This window comes from Aethalodelphis obliquidens, unplaced genomic scaffold, assembly GCF_003676395.1.
Source record: "Aethalodelphis obliquidens isolate GAN/ISIS:26980383/991018 unplaced genomic scaffold, ASM367639v1 scaffold54, whole genome shotgun sequence".
NCBI lineage: Eukaryota > Metazoa > Chordata > Mammalia > Artiodactyla > Delphinidae > Aethalodelphis > Aethalodelphis obliquidens.
Window position 1 is genome coordinate 9,821,014 of NW_020837998.1, and position 21,687 is coordinate 9,842,700.

The 21,687-nt window shown below is 35.2% G+C and overlaps 1 protein-coding gene across 2 annotated transcripts in view; it reads left to right on the forward strand.

Moving 5' to 3' along the window:
* DIAPH2 (diaphanous related formin 2) overlaps window positions 1-21,687 on the forward strand; it is an 897,660-nt gene that overhangs the window by 416,741 nt on the left and 459,232 nt on the right. The window lies entirely within an intron of this gene.

Genomic DNA, 21,687 nt, shown 5'->3' on the forward strand with positions numbered 1-21,687 from the left:
TGTACACATTGTACTCAAATTTAATTTTGCCTTTGTGTCTCGATCATGGAATTAGAGACCATCAAAAGTTAATGCTAAAATTAACTTTATAAATTATCTTATTCATTTCCCTTATTTCATGGAAGGAGAAACTGAGGCTCAAAGAAGTTTATATCGCACAGCCAATCTGGGATCACAACTCAGTTCATTGATTTCTTTTTTTTTTTTCTCCTGTTGTTTGGTCTGTGTTTTTCCCTGTTGTGATATGCAGATGAGTGAGGAGGTTGGACAGGAATAAAAAGTAGCCACAAAAAGTTTACTAATTAAAGAGTTCATGCAATATCTATCATCGGAAGTCAGAGTGGAAATTAAATTATTGTTGAAAATATTTTCTTCCAGTATTAGAAGACATTATAAATGTCTTCATTGACATTCATTATTGTTTGTGTTGTGAAATGTATAATTAGGTGCCAAGAAATAAAGACTTAATTTTACTTAATGCAATATAAGGGGCATAGGATTTCATTTCCACATTAATAAGCAGCATTTTAGTAAAATGAAAGTGTAGTTCAAATACTAATAAGACCATCATTTATTTTATCCCATATGAAGGATTCAAAGCAATGGCCCCTTTTAATGAAATGAAGTCTTTCAGCTCTTTGAGATAAATAAGAGTAAATATTTTGGCCTTCATTTTATAATTTTTCTTAAATGTATATAGTTGAATAGAGTTGAAAAATTACTTGCTTCTCAGGAAAAGTAAATAAAGTGTCTCCTTATTTTCCTTGAGTGTGTGACTAATTACTACATCATCTCCTCGGACTTTCTACTCTTCAGTGGTTTATTCTTAAAATACCACTCTCAGTATAGTGGGGAAAAAAAGCATTATGTTGGGTTTTAGTCACTTAAACCCTTTGCAACCCTGGACAAGTCACTTATCTTCTTTTAACGTTAAATTTCTTGCATATACAAGGGGGGATGTGTGTACTTCCAAAACTGGGTTATTATAACAATTCAATATGAGCGTATGTGCAAACTGGTAAAACACTAAACAAATAGAACACAAATATGGACAAGTCCCTTGGATGTCTACTTAGCCCTACTCTTTCACCTTTTCTAGCCATTTAGTAAAGATAATTAACTCTTAAACGTTCAACCATCTCTTGAAAGAGCATTCCCCAAAAGAACTCATCTTCTTGTTCTATACCCCAACTAAAGACCTCCTTTCCTGATCTCCTGGAATTCTTTTCATCCCTTCTCTCTTCTTTGACTCTGCCTGAGACTCATCCCAGCTCATCATGCATTCTTACTGATCCTTTGACTGAAGATTCATTAGAGCCACTCTTACCTCCCATTCCCACAGGACTAGGCTTATCTCTCATCACTTCAGTCATTTTATTGCTTTTGTTTCCTAGCTAATCTTTTTGTCTCTAGGCTGCCTCCAATCCAGTGCATCTTAACTTGATTCAACTTGATTTTCTTTTTCCTCCACCAATTCATTTTCTTCGTTAAGAAGCAATAGCAGTGATTGCCATCTGTTTCTGGTTGGTTGCTTGTTTTAAATACTGTAGGGGACCTCTAGTTAATTTCAAAGATTTGTTGAATTTCTCAGTCTTGATTTTGAATAATCTGTACATGACTTGTCTTTGCTTTTCTCCATGCCTTTGCATCCTTTAAGTATCTTTCATATCTTTCAAAACATGACTTAAAACTCACCTTCTCCTAGAAATACTCCTTACTTTCTATACCAAACTGAACATTGTCTTTATTCTTCATCTGCACATTTGTACTATGGTATTCATAGTTTTTTGTAATGGTCTTTGAAAATGATCTTTGCATGTGATGCTGACATTCTGAACTATGTCATAAGCATTCTCTGTTTTAGTAATATTTTTTAGTTCTTTTAGAACCAATCAGATACATGGTATTATGTTCTGTTTATATGATAAACATTCTGTTATCATGTCATTTGGTGGCATTTTAAATTAGAGATTGTCAAAATGTTAGACTGACCCTCTGTGCAGGGCCATATTGAGGGGGTGAGCAGTCCATGCTAAGATTGGTGTCAGATTTACAGATTTCCCCTTCTTGAATGTTTAGATCTGTGTTGTCTCTCAAGTGTTTACGAGAATTATAAGAACCATCCCAAACTCCTTTGTTGAACCAAAGGTCTTTATGAAAATAAGCATAAGGATTCCATACAGTGTCAAGCAATACTTATATAGAGTCATGATTAGTTGTAGGTGTTTCTACACATTTCTGTCATAGATGATTCTGCTCTGAAAGTTCTTTTGCACTGAGCGGTGAAAACTATCCTAGTCTATGCAGTTTTTCTGGGCCCCAACTGGCTATTTGGAGGGAGTGTCATTCAGCCAAAGGATATTGGTGGTCTCCATTAATCTAAACACTGCAAACAGTGTTTTTGGCACATTAGATCCAAAGGGAGCAAGCACTAGGTTCAGTTTGTGTAAGTTCCATGATGTATATAATTTTTGTTTCTTTGTTTGAATTTTGTTTTATTTATTTTTTTATACAGCAGGTTCTTATTAGTCATCAGTTTTATACACATTAGTGTATACATGTCAATCCCAATCACCCAATTCAGCACACCACCACCACCACCCCCCTGCCGCTTTCCCCCCTTGGTGTCCATATGTTTGTTCTCTACATCTGTATCTCAATTTCTGCCCTGCAAACTGGTTCATCTGTACCATTTTTCTAGGTTCCACATATATATGTTAATAGACAATATTTGTTTTTCTCTTTCTGACTTACTTCACTCTGTATGACAGTCTCTAGATCCATCCACGTCTCAACAAATGACCCAATTTCATTCCTTTTTATGGCTGAGTAACATTCCACTGTATATATGTACCACATCTTCTTTATCCATTCGTCTGTTGATGGGCATTTAGGTTGCTTCCATGACCTGGCTATTGTAAATAGGGCTGCAGTGAACATTGGGGTGCATGTGTCTTTTTGAATTATGGTTTTCTCTGGGTATATGCCCAGTAGTGGGATTGCTGGATCATATGGTAGCTCTGTTTTTAGTTTTTTAAGGAACCTCCATACTGTTCTCCATAGTGGCTGTATCAATTTACATTCCCACCAACCGTGCAAGAGGGTTCCCTTTCCTCCACGCCCTCTCCAGCATTTATTGTTTGTAGATTTTCTGATGATGCCCATTCTAACTGGTGTGAGGTGATACCTCATTGTAGTTTTGATTTGCATTTCTCTGATAATTAGTGAGCTTTCCATGTGCTTCTTGGCCATCTGTATGTCTTCTTTGGAGAAATGTCTATTTAGGTCTTCTGCCCATTTTTGGATTGGGTTGTTTGTTTTTTTAATATTGAGCTGCATGAACTGCTTGTAAATTTTGGAGATTAATCCTTTGTCAGTTGCTTCATTTGCAAATAGTTTTTCCCATTCTGAGGGTTGTCTTTTCGTCTTCTTTATGGTTTCCTTTGCTGTGCAAAAGCTTTGAAGTTTCATTAGGTCCCATTTGTTTATTTTTGTTTTTATTTCCATTACTCTAGAAGGTGGATCAAAAAAGATCTTTCTGTGATTTATGTTACAGAGTGTTCTTCCTATGTTTTCCTCTAAGAGTTTTATAGTGTCCCGTCTTACATTTAGGTCTTTAATCCATTCTGAGTTTATTTTTGTGTATGGTGTTAGGGAGTGTTCTAATTTCATTCTTTTACATGTAGCTGTCCAGTTTTCCCAGCACCACTTATTGAAGAGACTGTCTTTTCTCCATTGTATATCCTTGCCTCCTTTGTCATAGATTAGTTGACCATAGGTGCGTGGGTTTATCTCTGGGCTTTCTATCTTGTTCCATTGATCTACATTTCTGTTTTTGTGCCAGTACCATATAGTCTTGATTACTGTAGGTTTGTAGTATAGTCTGAAGTCAGGGAGTCTGATTCCTCCAGCTCCATTTTTTTCCCTCAAGACTGCTTTGGCTATTTGGGGTCTTTTGTGTGTCCATACAAATTTTAAGATTTTTTTGTTCTAGTTCTGTAAAAAATGCCATTGGTAATTTGATAGGGATTACATTGAATCTGTAGATTGCTTTGGGTTGTATAGTCATTTTCACAATGTTGATTCTAATAGGTTGTGTGTCATAAAGAGGGCAGACCTTCAGAGGATGGGTAATTAGTTGATGATGGAGTGAGTAGCCACATAGCAGTGACTGCTTACAGTAGGACTGTATCTGAAGTGAAGCCAAGATTCCCCAAAGTGATAAGCTCTGCCTCACCAGCAAAAAACCAGGCATGGGATAACAAACATGTTTGGTCACCCTATATTGATATATTGTCTTATTTATGATGAGTGATCATTTTATTTTTGTGGAATTTGGCATTGACATATATTCCAGATCCTCTCTATGTATAGTCTAATCCATTGCTTTGCATTTGATGGCAGAATAGGGGTAAACTTGGTTCAATGAATGTTTATAAATAAACGTTTAACACATGTCACTAGTTAGGAAAACAATCAATTTTTGAGGATCACAGTGAAGACTGTTATTGGTTTAGAAACTCAGTGCTGCAGGCCAAAAATACTGTATGGGTTATTTTCAATAGATAATTTGAATACTGCTTCAAGGGGGAAATATTTCAAACAAAACTAGGTTTGTGATTTGTTATAGGATTTCTTCAATTTTTGTTTGATTAGCTCCCCTCAGTTTATGGTACAAATGAATGCCTAAGGATAAGAGTTGTTCAGAATCATCTCATTGTCTCTTATCTCATTCTTTTTAAACTCAGTTGACAGTTCTCCATGTGAAAATATATGGGATATTTGAAAAGAGTCAGCCAAAAGCCAACAATTATTTTTCCTTAAAAAAAAAAATCAAAAGTTTGAACAAGATGAGTTAAAGCCTTGGGGATCATTACTTAGCCCATAGAGGAAAAATAAACTGAGGAGTAAGTCTAGATTTTGCAAATGTGAAGAGTCATTATCTAGATAATGATGAGCAGCTGAAAAATGTCCCTGACTGGCTCAACAGAAGAAATCAATATTGAATTGAATCAGATGAATAGAAGCCTAAGTCCCAAACTGTAAAGTTTTAAGGCAACAATGTGAACTCTCCCAGAATGATGAAGAATACCTGAGGGCAGAAGATTGAAGTAAGTTTTACAAAAAATCATTTGGGATTACTTTTCTAATACTTGGCTGTATGTATGCACTTCAAAGCATAGCATTAATAAAATGTAAGCCTATGTGCCCACATCAGCAATATCTGTGAAGCCCATTATTTATTCCTTCACTCCCGAAGAAGCCATTATTCTGAATATTGGGCTCATCGTCTCATGCTTTTCTTTATGCTTTTATTACATATGGATATATATCCCTAAAATATATGCTTAGTTTTTGCCTTTTTTAAAACTTTGGATGAGTAGGCTCATTCTGCATACATGTTACATTGTTAGATTTCTCACTTTTTTTTTTTGAGATTCATCCATTTTGATGTATGTAGCTATTATTTTTTTCCATTTTTGCCATGCTACAGTGTTCCATAGTATGAATACGCCGTGATTCATTTCCCCATTATTCTGTCAGTGAACATTTGGATTGTTCCTAGGTTTTTGTTTATTACTGTTGTTGTTATTGTTATTATCATTAAGACTGCCTGTACAAATAATATTGCCATGAATATTCTTATACACATCTCTCAGTGCAAATTTTGAAGAGCTCCTCTAGATCAGTAGTTCTCAAAGTGTGATTGCTTCAACATCATCTGTGTACAGGTTAGGAAAAGATAATCTCCACCCCTAACCCAGACCTGCTGAATCAAACCAAAATGTGTGGGGCCCAGAAATCTTTGTTTAACTAGCCCTCCACGTGATTCCATAGCACACTATAGTTTGAGACTGATTCTAGTCTTTTTTTTACTTTTATTTATTTATTGTATTTTGGGCTGCGTTGGGTCTTCGTTGTCGCGCACAGGCTTTCTCTAGTTAGAGTGAGTGGGGGCTACTCTTCGTTGCGGTGCACGGGCTTCTCATTGCGGTGGCTTCTCTTGTTGCGGAGCATGGTCTCTAGGCACTTGGGCTTCAGTAGTTGTGGCGTGTGGGCTCAGTAGTTGTGACTCACAGGATCTAGAGCACAGGCTTAGTAGTTATGGCACATGGGCCTAATTGCTCCACGGCATGTGGGGTCTTCCCGGACCAGGGATCGAACCCATGTCCCCTGCATTGGCAGGCGGATTCTTAACCACTGTGCCACCAGGGAAGCCTTGATTCTAGTCTTATAATTACTGGGTTATGGCGTGTATGCTTCTTCAGCTTTACCAAGTAATGCCAAATTAATTTCTGGAGTGCTTGTATTAATTTATCCTACTAACACTGTATGAGAATTCTCATTGCTTTAAATGAATAATTCTCAAACTCAGCTGTGCATTAGTATCATTAGGGAAACTTAGAAAAATACCATTGCCTTGACCAGATCAATTCAATCATAATTTGGGGGGATGGGACCCAGGTATCATTTTCCCCTTAGCTCTATTTGGATATAATTGATATTCCAAAAACTGTACTTATTTAGTGTATATAATTTGATGAGTTTAGACATATGCATATACCCATGATACCATCACCACATCAAAGTAATAAACATGTCCTTTACCTACAAAAGTTTCCCTGTGTCCATTTAATTTTTTGTTTTTGTTTTTGTGGTATGAACACATAACATGAGATCTACCTTCTTAACAAATTTTTAAGTGCACGATACCATGTTGTTAGTTATAGGCACAGTGTTGTACAGTAGATCTCTAGAACTTACTCATTATGTATAACTGTAACTTTATAACCATTTAACAATGCTTCATTTCGCCCTCCTCTCATCCCTGACAATCATGATTCTGTTTTATGTGTCTATAAGTTTGCCTATTTTACATACTTCATTTAAATGGAGCAATGCAGTGTTTGTCCTTCTGTGACTAACTTATTTCACTTAGCATAATGTCTTCTAGCTCCATCCATGTTGTCTCAGATGGTAGGGTTTCCTTCTTTTTTAAGGCTGCATAATATTCCAGGGTGTGTATTTATGTATGTATACACACACATACACACACACACACACACATATATCACTTTTTATCCATTTATCTGTCAGTGGACAGTTGAGTTTTTTCCATATCTTGGCTATTGTGAATAATGCTGCAGTTAACATGGGTGTGCAGATATCTCCTCAAGATCCTTATTTCAATTATTTTGGATATATACCCAGAAGTGAGATTGCTGGATCATATGGTAATTTTATTTTTAGTATTTTGAGGCACTTCCATACTTTTTCCCATAGTGGCCACACTGTTTTGTATTTCTACCAACAGGGTACAAAGTTTGCAGTTTTCCCCAACCCTTACCAACACTTGTTATCTTTTGTTTTTTGTAATCGCCATTCTAACAGGTGTGAGGTGATATCTAACTGTAATTTTGATTTGTGTTTCCCTGATTTGTATGTCTTTGGAGAAATGTCTGTTTAAGTCCGTTGTCCATTTTTTTTTAACAGGGTTATTTAGTTTCTTGCTATTATATTGTAGAAATTCCTTGTATATTTTAAAAATTAACTCTTTATCAGATCTATGGTTTGCAAATATTTTCTCCCCCTTGGTTGCCTTTTCTGTTGATTATTTTCTTTGCTGTTCAGAGAAGCTCTTTAGTTTGATGTAGTCTCATTTGTTTCTTTTTGCTTCTTTTGCCCCTGCTTTTGGTGTCATATTCATGAAATTATTGCCAAGACCAAAATGATGCAATGATTCCTCTATGTTTTCAGGTCTTATGTTTAAGTGTTTAATCTACTTTGAGTTGATTTTTCTGTAAAGTGTAAAATAGAATTCCAGTTTCTTTTTTGTTGTTGTTGTTTTTATGTAGATACCCAGTTTTCTCAGCACTAAAATTTCCCCATCATGTATTCTTGAACCCTTGCCAAAGATCAGTTGCATGGATTTATTTATGGGCTCTCAATTTTTTTCCATATGTCTGTCTTTATGTCAGTACCATGCTGCTTTACTTACTATAGCTTTGTAGTATATTTTGAAATCAAGAGGTGAGATGATTCCACCTTTATTCATTTTTCTCCATGTTGCTCTGGCCATTCTGTGCACACCATCTTTTAAAGCTTCCAGGTTTATTTTTATGTGAAGATGGTATTGAAAACCAATGTTCTACACCATGGGGAACACTTGATATTGTAGGAATTTTGTACTTTTGCCAGCCTGGCAGATGTGAATAGAGAATCTCATTTCTTGCATTCAAATTTTATTTTATTGAGTATGAATGAATTGAGCCCCTTTGGGGCCATTTGTGGACCACTTATGGGCCATTTGTGTTTCCTCTTCTTTAAAATGCTTGATTCAGTCTTTTGTCCATTTAAAAAATCCTATTGTGTTGCTTATCTTTTTTTATTTGTTTCATCTGTGTTCTTGATATATTTGGAATAGTAATTTTTTTGTTGCTTACGTATTTGCAAATATTTTCCCATTTTCTTCTCTTTCCATTTTCTTCACGGTATCTTTTCATGAACATCTGTTGCTAATTTTAATGTAGTTTAATTCATCAGACTTTTCTTTTAGTTTTTGTGTCTTATTTAAGAAATTCCTGACTTATCTAAGGTCATGTAGGTATTCTCCTATTTTCTTCTAAAAGTTTTAAGAAGATTGTCATTTACCTTAAATCTTTAATCTACCTGGAATTGATTTTTGTGTATACTGTAAGGAACAGATTTAATTTCTTTTTTTACATATGAATAACTCTTGTGCCAGCATAATTTATTAAATAATCCATCTTTCCCCTAATTTTTGTAATGTTGCTTCTGTTATATATCATGTTTCCAAGTATGTATGGCTCTGTTTCTGGGGTTTCAGTTTTGGAATTCTGATCCATTGAGCCATACATATGTCCCTGTACTAATATCACACACTCTTTAATTGTATAATTGTAATAATATTTGATATGTGCTGGGGGAAGTCAACCCACGTTCTTGTTGTTTTCCAATAATGTATTGATTATTCTCTCTTCATTCTGCCACATAAATTTTATAATCAGCTTGTCAAGCCCCAGCAACAACACAAACTTTGTTTGGGTATTTTACTGGAATTACATAAAGTCTCTGGTCAAATTTGGGTATATTGAGACCCATATGACATATGATTCTTCCTATTGTGGAACATGGCATGTGTGTCTATCCATGACTTTCAAAAACCTTTTTTCACACTCCTAATTTATCTGTTGTTGATTCATATTTTGGTTATGTTTGAAATTTAACAGGTTAGACATTATTTTTGCTGACTCTTGCAGGTTTGCTTAGATTTACTCACATATTTAACTTACATGAATTACCTTCCTTTTCGTGTGACATAACTTCCTTCTAGGATCACTTTCTTACTGAAGCACATCTTTTTAAAGTACCTTTAGTGAGATTCTAGACATAGTAAGCAGTTTTTATTTGTTTGATATTGTATTTATTTCACCTTTTTTTATTAAAAGATATATTCAGTGGGTATGTAATTCTAGCTTGCAACTTTTTTTTTTCTCAGCAGTATGAACAAATTATTGCACCATATTCTGGCTTTGATTATTGTTAAGCAAGCTGTAGTCTAAATTGACATTCCTTGGAGGTAACCTCTCTATTCTGTTTTTCGATTTTCTTTTTGTTTTTGGTGTTCTGTAGTTTTATTAAGGTGTGTCTTGGTGTGGATTTCTTTTTTTCATCCTTCTGTTTATCTTGATTCATTGGGCTTCTTGAATTTAAAAATTGTTCTGCTCCATCAATTCTGGAAAATTATTAGCCATTTTCATTTAGAATATTATCTTTCTCCCATGCTCTCTATTCTTGCCTTCTGTAACTCCAATTAAGCACATTTTGAACATTCTCACTCTGTTTGGGGTTTTTTTGATTGGTTATTTTTACATCTCTTTCGTATTTTGTCTTTACATACTGTACTCCAGAGTATTTCTTTCAGGCCTGTCTTCCAGTTTACTAATTCTTTTGTGATTTCTGCCTAACCACCTGTTTTACCTATCCAATGAGTTTCTAATGTCACTTATTATATTTCTTATATCTAGAGATTCTTTGTTTATCGAATATTCTGTCTTATGTTTTTATAGGTCTAATTCTGTTGTTTGTTTTTGCTCTTACTAATGTTTGTTTACTTCTTTCTGTATCATCTGTATTTTTATTGTGAACTAATGACTGCTGAGCCTTTATCTGTGGAAATATTTTGAAACTGAAGTTTAAAGGTACTTTGCTCCTCGGAAATTTGCATGAATGACTGCCAGTTATTTGGGAGCACTGCCAAAATGTAATCACATTAAATTTAAATTCTCAGCATATTTTTTTTGACAACTAGGTATTTTAAATTCTGACCATAAACCTGCATGGGTGCTGTCTTGTGGTTAGAGGTTTACAGGGAGTAACATCTTACTCCTAAACCCACAGTCAAGGCAAAAACAGACAAGATCCCGTACTCTTTTTCTCTATGGGTGGGCTTTGTTTTTTTCTTTACAGTAAGCCCTTCACTGGGGAGATTATCTTTTGGGGTTTTAGATTTCCATCATGAACTGAGTTTGCCTATATCTTGTGAAAGGTCTAGGCTTTGTGTACCATCTTCTGTTTGAGGCCCATTAAAGCTAAAAACTCTAGAGCACTGGAAACTGGTAGATGTTCCTAGGGCAGTCTTGGCCTTCAGTGTTTGGTTATGTCTCTGCATTAATGCTTTCCTTTAGTTTTCTTTCTTTGAGGGGAGGTGGAGGGAGGTATTTCTTAATTTCTTGCATAGCTTAGCTTTTCATCTAAAGGTATTTTTAAGAATTTTAGGTGTTCTGTAAATTGACAGTCCCTAGGCAATTTGACTACCCAATTGACTAGGGTAACTAACCGACTAGAAACAGAAGTCTTTTCTAAAATATCTCGACAACTCTTTTATTGGGAAGTTTAGAGAAACATATTAGATAGTGCTAATATGCCACTATGTTCAGGTCAATGTGTTTTAAGTTCCACAGATGCCAAATGTTGTTTCTGCTTAGTTAAAAAACACGTACTTCCCTGGTAGCACAGTGGTTAAGAATCCACCTGCCAATGCAGGGGTCACAGGTTCGATCCGTGGTCCAGGAAGAGCCCATGTACTGCAGACCAACTAAGCCCGTGCACCACAACTACTGAGCCTGCGCTTTAGAGCACGTGAGCCACAACTACTGAAGCCCGCACACCTAGAGCCCGTGCTCTGCAATAAGAGAAGCCACCGCAATGAGAAGCCTGCGCACCGCAACGAAGAGTAGCCCCCGCTCCCCACAACTAGGGAAAGCCTGCACGTAGCAACGAAGACCCAATGCAGCCAAAAATAAATAAATAAATCAATAAATTAAAAAACAAAACAAAACATTTTTTCAGCTTGACATGGATGCTTGATGTGTCAAAAAATGTCCAGAGTATTAGATACTTCACATTGACTGTCTGGTTCTTTAATGGAAGGCATAACTATATACTTCTACATTTGTTTTGGATGCAGGTGTCTATAACCAGTACTTATATGAAAACTGGGAAATAAATACTTAACAATAGCTTGTCATGTATGTTTCTATTACAACTCTTTTTAAACTAATTGGAATGATTTACTGGTATTATGATGATCTTGGAAATAGAAGCCACCTTGCGTTTGTGTGTGGATTGTCTTCCTAGACAGTGAAGTGTTTCTACCTTTGGATTTGCATAGGAGTGGTAGCATTCTGATGTGACATGTTTCATTTAATGATATGGCCATTCTGTTAGTGTGCTAGTTTTCATAGTCTGCATAGGCTTGCATTGTTCCATATGCCCAAACAAAAATTGTGGAGGAGAAACACTGAGTTCTTAATGTGAAATGATTGGATATTGCATTAGCATGCACCTGTATATTTGAGTGAAATTTCCAGATTGTCCTTTGGGATATTTCACAGAAAGTACATTGCACTATTCTCATTTCAAGACCTGTGAAATGTTAGCACCCTTCAAACTCTATAGTTAATTGTAGATAGGTGTCTTGACTGTTATGGTAGGATTCAGCTTTGGTTAACATCTATATATAATATTTAATAGTAATGCATCCTTGCATTAGTTTGTCATGGCCATGATAAGGGGATATCTAATGAAAGCAGAATGTAGCATAAACAGGATATTGTATACCTGTTACCTATTTTAGCTAATACAAATCTTCTGTTAAATATCTGAGAATATCAGTTTGTCTTCTTATAATGAGAAGATATTTTATGTTTAATTTGAAATATGTTAATTTAAAATATATGAGGGCTATATAATTTATAAAGGAATGTTAATAACGTGGATATTGTTTGTATTATACTTAGGCAGAATATATTACATTTAGACACAGCCATACCCACCTCATATGCTATTCAGTATTCACAGTCATTCATTCTGTATGTTCTATATTTTGTTTAATTCTTAAAATCACCTTTTAGGTTTAATATGATTTCGAAGTTTTATTTTTGAGTACAGAGTGAGACATAAACAAAATAGAAGATAATTAGCATCAAAAGAATGAATGCTTTTAGTAATAATCTTTCAGATTAATTGTAAATCATGTTAATTATTTTAGAAGGCAATACATTTCGTCTGCAAATAGGATCATGACATTAGTGGGAGTTGAAATTTTTATATACAAAGTAGTCACAATTTTTCTTTTTATAATTATAGAAGTTATAAATATATCTGCGATCTCCATTAATCTAATACAAAATGAGAACACTTAGAGGAATTTAATTGAAGTTAAATTAGGAAAGTTTAGATACATACGATTTCCATAGCCCAGATTTTTAGCTGTACAATGTAAAAGAAGGGTTGAACCCAAAAGAGATTTTGACAGAAAGAGCCATCAGAACTTGTGACTGAGTGACAAATGCCAGTTTGAAAGCTTAGAAGGTGGAGAGGATGCCAGTCCTGTTGGTAGAATAGGGCCTTTAGGAGAAGCTGATAAGAGGTAGGGATGAGGGGTCAGAGTGAGGATGGATTCTCCTTTAGATTTGTTGAATTTGAGTTAACGATGGGACATCTAGATGGGACGGACTGTCAATTAGAAACATGGAACTTAGAGATGGACAGGAGTAGTGAGGGCTGGAGCTGTTCATTTGGTGTTATTAGCGCTGAGGTGTTACTGAAAAGTTTTCCTACCTGGGCCAAGTTGAAGATCAAATAGGTAGGAAACCTGTAAAAGGCTGCCTCTTTGTAAGATGTAAATGTCATACTCCAAGGTCATGAATTTTCTCATCATGTTTTCAATGCTTGTATTTTCTTTAATCAACTAATATTTTTTTAAAGGAGTGGCTCCATGAAAAGGTCTAGAAAATCTCCCACTGAATGCTTGAGGCCATTTAATCAGCATTTTAACATACTTTAGCAGACTCTTAGAGTCTGTTTTAGGGGTTACAGAAATGTTAAGAATTTCAAATCAAAAGGAGAGAATTGTAGCATGACTACCTGACAAGAAATGTATTTAGGGTCAAATGCAACAAATTACTGTCAGTCATATGTTGATTATGGTTTCACTGTGTAGGGAGGAGTATACACAGTCCTTCTGGAGCTATAATCTTCGTCAGGGCAGAATCTCTAGTGGTTGACGTGGTGGTAAGCACATAGCCGGCAGCCAGTATATATTAGCTGAACGATGGATGAAACACAAAATAAATACAGAACTAGGCCCGGCATCAAAGTGTGTGCCATTTAACTCAAAGCAAAGAACAAAAACACATGAATGTGATTTCAGAACATGAAAATACACACACAATTTAAGACATGCCATGAGAAAGTGTTGAAAAACATACAATAAATTACAGTAGTTAAGGAATTGAGTTTTTTGACCAGGCAAAATAGGAGGAGGGTTACGTTAAGATCACAGAGATTTATCCAAGACTTCGGAGAAACATTTCTTATCTGGGTTTTTCTACAAAATAAAGTATTTGATGACATAAGTTAAAATAACACTTATATATATGTGTATATATATATATATATATATATATATCCTATATATAAATAGAATCCTGTGTATAGATATAAATAAACATATATTTATATATGCTCTGTAATAGTATAATTTTAAAAGGAAAAAATAATACATTTTTAAAAAGAAATTTTGGCCCCAGTCCATTTACGTGGGGAATGATAGACTTAATCACAGTGAACCTAACTTGGCTTTCCTACTGCTAAAAAGACTTAATGAGATATAAGCTAAAAAAGAAAGGTTATGTTTTGGCAAGAAGGAAAGGGCATTATGGTTCAATACCTTCACTTAACTAACCTTTAAGTATGCAATTAACATTTAAAGGAAATAAAGTTTTGAAAGTATTATAGAGTAATTGCAGAAATGTAAAAAGTAGTTAAAAGCCTATGGTCTGTTAGGAGAAATCCCTTCAGATAACTGTGACAGTCATCAGAAAGTGAATTTGTGATGTGTAAAAGAGGAAGAAAAAGCTGCTCATTTGGTGACATGATTACTGCTTTCCCCTTTGTTGTTTTCTTTGTGAACTTCAGCTCATTGACATTTTCTAGGATGAAATTTTCATACTGACCTAGAATTGATCTTTTAAACACAAATCGTACAATATTTGAAAGAAGATGCCCGGTATTAAGCAGGAACAGCAGGAAGGAAAACTAGACGGGTTGAAACTTTACAGGATATTAACTCACACTTTGCCAGAATTTAAGTTGTACTTAAAAATTTATAATTCCTAGCTTCTGCTATTATGAACAGCTTTTCCCTTACAGTATAGAGGGTGTCTGAAGTCATCTTTGCAATTTATTTACCGATCATAAGTAGCGATAGTATCAATAGGGCAGCTAAAGTCAAAAGCTATTTACAATTGTTTAAGTACAGAGTCCTTGGGCAATATGACTTTTAAACACTAGCCCAGTCCACATCTGTTCACATGTGTTTTGCTTCCTCTTGTTCCTAGCTGCTGTTGCAGGACCTTAATTCTTTTTAAAAACTACCTACATTAGATGTTTCTATGGCTCTCAGGGAATATCTTCCACATCTCATGAACTAATTTTGTCAGCTTCCATGTAGCTGCTGTGGGTGATTTTCTTCATTTCCTGCTTTGAACCCTTTTCTAAGGACCACTGTATGTGGGGAGAGGGGAGGAGTTTCTCACGGGGCACAGGTGGTATGCACTGAAGCCCTCTTGATGCCAAGGGTGTGGAGTGTCCTGTGGCAAAATACAGAAACATGTGTTTCTTCCCTTGTCTCCTTTTTTAACATCCTTGATCTGGGGGATACCCAAGCCATGCTCATCACACAGCTCCCCTTTCCACAGCATTCAGACATATGACTCTGTTGGGGGTGGCTAGGCCAGACCTGGATACACATTCAAGAAACACATGTACTATGCTCAGAATCACCCTGATCCTTTCCAAAATGTAGGCTTTCTTACTGGGCCCAGCCTGACTACATGATACACACTTCCCTTCTGTTAGGTGGGACATTTCTCTTCCAGGAGGCCTTACAAATAGACTTCCAACTGACTCCAAGGACTGTCCACATTAGTCTCAAACTGTGCCTTGAACATCTGTTTTCTCTCTTGACATGCTATTGAGCAGGTGAAGGGGATAGAGGCAAATGAGTACCACTATGTCTCTCTCTCCTCTGTCTTCTAATCCTCCTTTCTCTTCTATTCAGGAATTGATGGGCATGAAAACATTATTAATGTCTGATCTTATACTCCATTTTGTCTATAAAGTCCAGTATGTATGGGAAGAAAATCAGGTATCTTTATGTATTGGCTGTGATGGCCACTTGCAACACGGGGTTCTAGAGGTAGTGGGCTCATTAAGCAATAAGTCCTATAAAGTAGTCTGCATCTGCCACGCATTGGGAGAGTGTTACTCTAAGCCTTATTTGCAAATAGAACCCACTAAGCACTGGCAGTTATATAAGCTTGTAACTCAGTCAGAAGACCATATCCAGAATCAGAATACATCTAAGCCCACCGAATGTGTTCAATATTTCATATAGCTAAACAGAGAAAGAAAAGATATGTCACCTACGGTGGAGCCTGTGCTGTAAAGATGACTTAACAGGTTATCTACAGCTGGAAGAGAAGCAAAATAACAACAAGTTTCACATTCAGAGCTAAAATTCTATTTTAGACTTGATTCATTCTGTAATAGTTATTTTCACAGTTAAAACTTAAAATTGAGGTGGAGAGTTTGAAATATGCAGAATTGATATTTTTAATAATTATATTAATGTTCTTAATCTTTCTAATTGAGTTTCCCTCTTGGGAAAATTATACAAGTTACCAATCTGATTCTTTGTTTTTCTTAATAACATACTTCACAAAAGTCCCATTAACAGAGAAAAAATTTTAAAAACAATTTATATACATCAGAAATATTCTAGAAAAATAGAAATAACACCTTGGTATTTACTTACCTTTTCATTCTATAAAAGAAAATGATATTAATGAAGCAAAATAGTAGATGTTCTTAATTTCATTTGATTATATGTTTATATTGTTATATCAACATCGATATTTCTTTTAAGTCAAAGGACGTGATATTTTGTCTTTGGTCTCATCAGTTACACAGTCGGTGCCATTGCAGGTGTAGAGCTTAGTGGAAATGCAGAATTAGTGGGAGGAGAGAAAAGATAAATGGAGAGAACAAAAGAGGACTTAAAGTAGACATGATACACTTGTTTCCTGTGGGACTTATAAGGCTATATGTTGTCTACTCTTTTTTTTTTTTTTTTTTGATCTGGAAACATCAATAATATACAGTGTACCATTTAACCTATTTTAATTGTACAATTTAAGTGGTGTTAAGTATATTTACAGTGTTGTTCAAACGTCACCACTATTTTCAGAACTTTTTTATCATCCTAAAAGAAACTCTATACCTTTTAAGCAGTAACTCCCCATTCCCTTCTGCCCCTAGCCCCTGGTAACCTCTGTTCTACTGTCTCTAAGAATTTGTCTGTTCTAGATACCACACATAAGTGGGTTCATACATTATTTGTCCTTTTTTGTCTATCTTATTTCACTAAGCGAAATATTTTCAAGATTCATCTATGGGCTTCCCTGGTGGCGCAGTGGTTGAGGGTCCGCCTGCCGATGCAGGGGACATGGGTTCGTGCCCCGGTCCGGGAAGATCCCATGTGCCGCGGAGCAGCTGGGCCCGTGAGCCATGGCCGCTGAGCCTGTGCGTCCGGAGCCTGTGCTCCGCAACGGGAGAGGCCACAGCAGTGAGAGGCCCGTGTACTGCAAAAATAAAAAAAATAAAAATAAAAAAAAAGATTCATCCATGTTTTAGCATGGATCAAAACTTCCTTTTTTGGCTGAATAATATTCTGTTGTATGTACATACCACATTTATCAATGCATCTGTTGATGGACAAGTAGGTTGTTTCTACCTGCTGGCTATTGAATAATGATGCTATGGACATTTGTGTAGAGGTGTCTGTTTGAGACGCTGTTTTCAGTTGTTTTTGATACATACCTAGGAGTGGAATTGTGGGGTCATACGGTAGTTCTATGTTTAATTTCTAAGAAACCACCAAACTGTTTTCCACAGTGCTGGTGCCATTTTACATTCCAACCAGCAATGCATGAGGGTTCCTATTTTAACACATCCTCACCAACACTTGTTATTTCCCATTTTTTTGGCAATAGCTATTCTAGTGTGCATGAAATGGTATCTCATTGTGGGTGCTTTAAAAAATGCTATTATAAATGGAATTGTTTTCTTAATTTGCCTCCAGATTGTTTATTGATGGTACATAGAAATACAACTGATTTTTGTGTGCTGATTATGTATCTTGAAACTTTGCTGAATTCATTTATTAGCTCTATCAGTATTTTTGGTGGATTATTTTTGGTGGATTATTTAGTGTTTTCTGCATATAAAATCATGCCATCTGTAAACAGTGACAGTTTTTTTTTTTTCTTTTACAATTTAGATGCCTTTTATTTCTCTTTCTTGCCTAATTTCTCTGGTTAGAACTTCCAGTACTATGATGGATAGACATGGTGTAAGCAGGCATCCTTGCCTTGTTCTTGTTCTTAACAGATATGCTTTCAGTCTTTCACCATTGAGTATGATGTTAACTGTGACTTTTTCATATACGACCTTTATCATATTGAGAAAGCTTCCTTTTACTCCTAGTTTAAAGAGTATTTTTTTCTCACAAATGTGTGTTGGATTTTGTCAAACGCTTTTCATGCATTAGTTGAAATGATCATGTGAGGGTTTTTTTTCCCTTCATTCTATTAATGTGGTATATTATATTGATTGGTTTTTGTATGTTGAATCACCCCTGCATTCCAACTATTGTTTTACAACTGTCTGTTTCTTCCTTCAATTCTGTCAATTTTTACTTCATATATTTTGGAGCTCTGTTCTTAGATGTGAATATGTTTATAATTATATCTTCTTGATAGGTTGAAACTTTTATTAATATATAATATCTTGTTTGTTATCATTTTGTGATTTAAAGTCTATTTAGTTTGACAATAAAATAGACACCTCAGCTTTTTTGTTTTTTTGGTTACTGTTTATATGCAATATCTTTTTCCATCCTTTTCAACAACTTTTTGTCTTTTTATTGAAAGTGAGTCTCATGTAGACTGCATATAGAAGATATGTGTTTTTATTTATTTATTTACTTGTTTTATTGAGGTATAATTGACACATAGCATATCAATTTCAGGTGTACAACGTAACGATTCAGTACTTGTATAATTGTAACATGATCACCACAATATGTCACCATACATATAGAAATTTTCTTCTTTTTTTTTTCTTGTGATGAGAACTTTTAAGATCTACTGTCTTAGAACTCTCAAATATGCAATACAGTATTAATAACTATAGTCACCATGCCGTATGTTACATCCCCATGTCTTGTTTCATAGCTGGAAGTTTGTCCCTTTTGACCCCACTTCACCTATTTTGCTCCCCACCCCCCAACTCCAGCAACCACCAGTCTGTTCTCTGCATCTATCAACTTGGTTTTTGGTTGTTGTTTTGTTTTTGTTTCTTGAGAGTCCACATATAAATCAGATCATATGGTAGTTGTCTTTCTCTGTCTGACTTATTTCACTTAGTATAATGCCCTCAAGGTCCGTCTGTGTTGTTGCAAGTGGCAAGATTTCATTCTTTTTTAGGGCTGAATAGTATTCCATTGTGGCATGCATGCATGCATGCGTGCATGCTTGTGTGTGTTGTATCATCTTCTTTATTCATTCATCCATTAATGGACACAGGTTGTTTTCATATCTTGGAAATTGTAAATAATAGTGCATTGAACATGGGCATACTGATATCTCTTTGATATAGTCACTTCATTTTCTTCAGATATACACCCAGAAGTGGAATTGCTGGATTATATGATAGTTCTTTTTAAAATTTTTTGAGGAACCTCCTTACTGTTTTCCATAGTGCCTGTACAAATTTACATTCCCACCAAGAGTACATAATATTTGTTTGTTTTTAAATCTGTTCTGCAAAACTCTTTCTTTTAATTGGAGGGTTTAATTCATTTACATTTAAATTAATTATTCATAAGGAAGGGCTTTTTTCTGCCATTTTCTGTATGTCTTACATGTTTTTGTTCCTTAATTTCTCTATTATTATCTATTTTTGTAGTTAGTTGTGTTTTTTTTTTTGTGTAGCCTACTATTTTGATTCTTCTCTTTATTCTGTGTAATTTTTAGTTATTTTCTTAGTAATTACCTTAGGGATTAAAATTAACATCTTAAACTTATAACAACCTAGTCTTAATAATAAAAACTTAACTTCAATAATAATATATAAACACTGTGTTCCTGTACATTTTTCTCCCTTTATATTGCTGTTGTCATAGATTACATGTTTATACATTATATGCCCATTAACAAAGATTTCTAATTATTGTTTTTTGCACTTTACTTTTAAATCATATAGAATAAAAAAGAGGAGTTACAAACCAAAGTACAGTAACATTGACTTTTATATTTATCTATGTAGTTACCTTGCTCTTTATTTCTTCTTATGTCTTTGAGTTACTTTTTGGTGTCATTTCATTTCTGCTTGTAGTACCTCCTTTAGTATTTCTGGCAGGACAGGTTTGCTAGCAATAAATTATCTCTTTTGTTGTTGTTATTGTTAATTTGGGAATGTCTTAGTTTTTCATTCTTGGAGGAGGATGGTTTGGTGGATATAAAATTCTTATTGATAGTCATTTATTTCAGCACTTTAAATATAACCTTTTGACTCCTATGGGAGAAATATATTAATCCTGTTGAGGATCTATTAAATGTGACAATTCACTTCCCTGTTGCTGCTTTAAAAATTCTTTTTCTACATTTTGACAGTTTAATTAGGAAGTGTCTCAGAGTGGACCTCTTTGATGTCCTGCTTGGAGTTAATGAGCTTTTTGGATGTGAATATTTATGTATTTCATCAGAGTTAGGAAGTTTTCAACCATTATTTCTTCATATATTTTTTCTGCCCCTTTCTCTTCTGGGAATCCTGTGATGTACATGTTGGTGTGCTTGGTGTCTCACAGATCCCTCAGGCTCTGTTTGTTTTTCTTCATTCTTTTATCTTTCTGTTCCTCAGACTGAATCATTTTGATTTCCTTATCTTCAGGTTCATCAATCCTTTCTTCTGCCTGCTCAAATTTGCTGTGGAACCCCTCTAGTAAATTTTTCATTTCAGTTATTGTACTTTTCACTTCCAGAATTTCTTTTGGATTCCTTTCTGTAATTTCTATATCTTTATTGATATTCTCATTCTGTTCATAACATCATCCTCCTGATTTCCTTTAGTTATTTGTCCATAGTTTCCTTTAGCTCATTAAGCATGTTTAAGACAGTTGATTTAATATTTTTGACTAATAACTTTAAAGTCTGAGCTTCTTTAGGGATAGTTTCTGTCAAATTCTTTTTTTTTTCCCCTTCACAGGCCCCGTTTCCTGTTTCTTCACGTGCTTTGTAATTTTTTTTTGAGAACTAGACATTTGAATATACTATAACTCTGGGATCTGATTCTGCCACTCCTTACAGACTGCTGATTTTTGCTTGCTGAGAGTGGTAGTGTGTATTCCTTCTGTGTGGTCATTGCAGTTTTGGTTTCATTATCTCTTCTGTCAGCCAGTGACCTGACAAAGATTTCCTTAAATATCTGGTTCCAAAAAGCAGGAGAGGTGTTTCTATCTGTTTAAATCTTCCAATAGATGCCATCAGGGAAAGCTGCTGCAACCAGAGAATGTTGAAACCAAGGTAAGCATCTGCCAAACCAACCAAAACTCAGATCTCCAAATTTCGGAGAACAAGGTCCCCACTGCTCACCCTGGCATCAGCCGTCCCCTTTGGCAACTCAGGCACTATCTTCACAGTGGTGCTGAGGAATAGTATATGGTATCTGTTTTATGCATGTCATTCTCTTACCAGAGTCTCTCTTTATCAAACACTTCCCTTGTTGGAATTATCCAGTCAGGTTCCACAGTTCTGAAATAGTTTATTAAATCACTCTTTCCAGCTCAGTGGCTGCTTTGATGGAGGGATCAATCTCTGGAGCTTCCTTCTCTGCCATTTTTCATCAACTCTACTTTCTTAAATCTTTGTTTCCTGCTTTTTTCCCTTTTATATGCCTTTTTAAATTCCATACAGATCCCCAAAACATTGGTTGCAGGTTAATGTGATGATAGTTAGAACTGTACCAAAGTCCAAGATA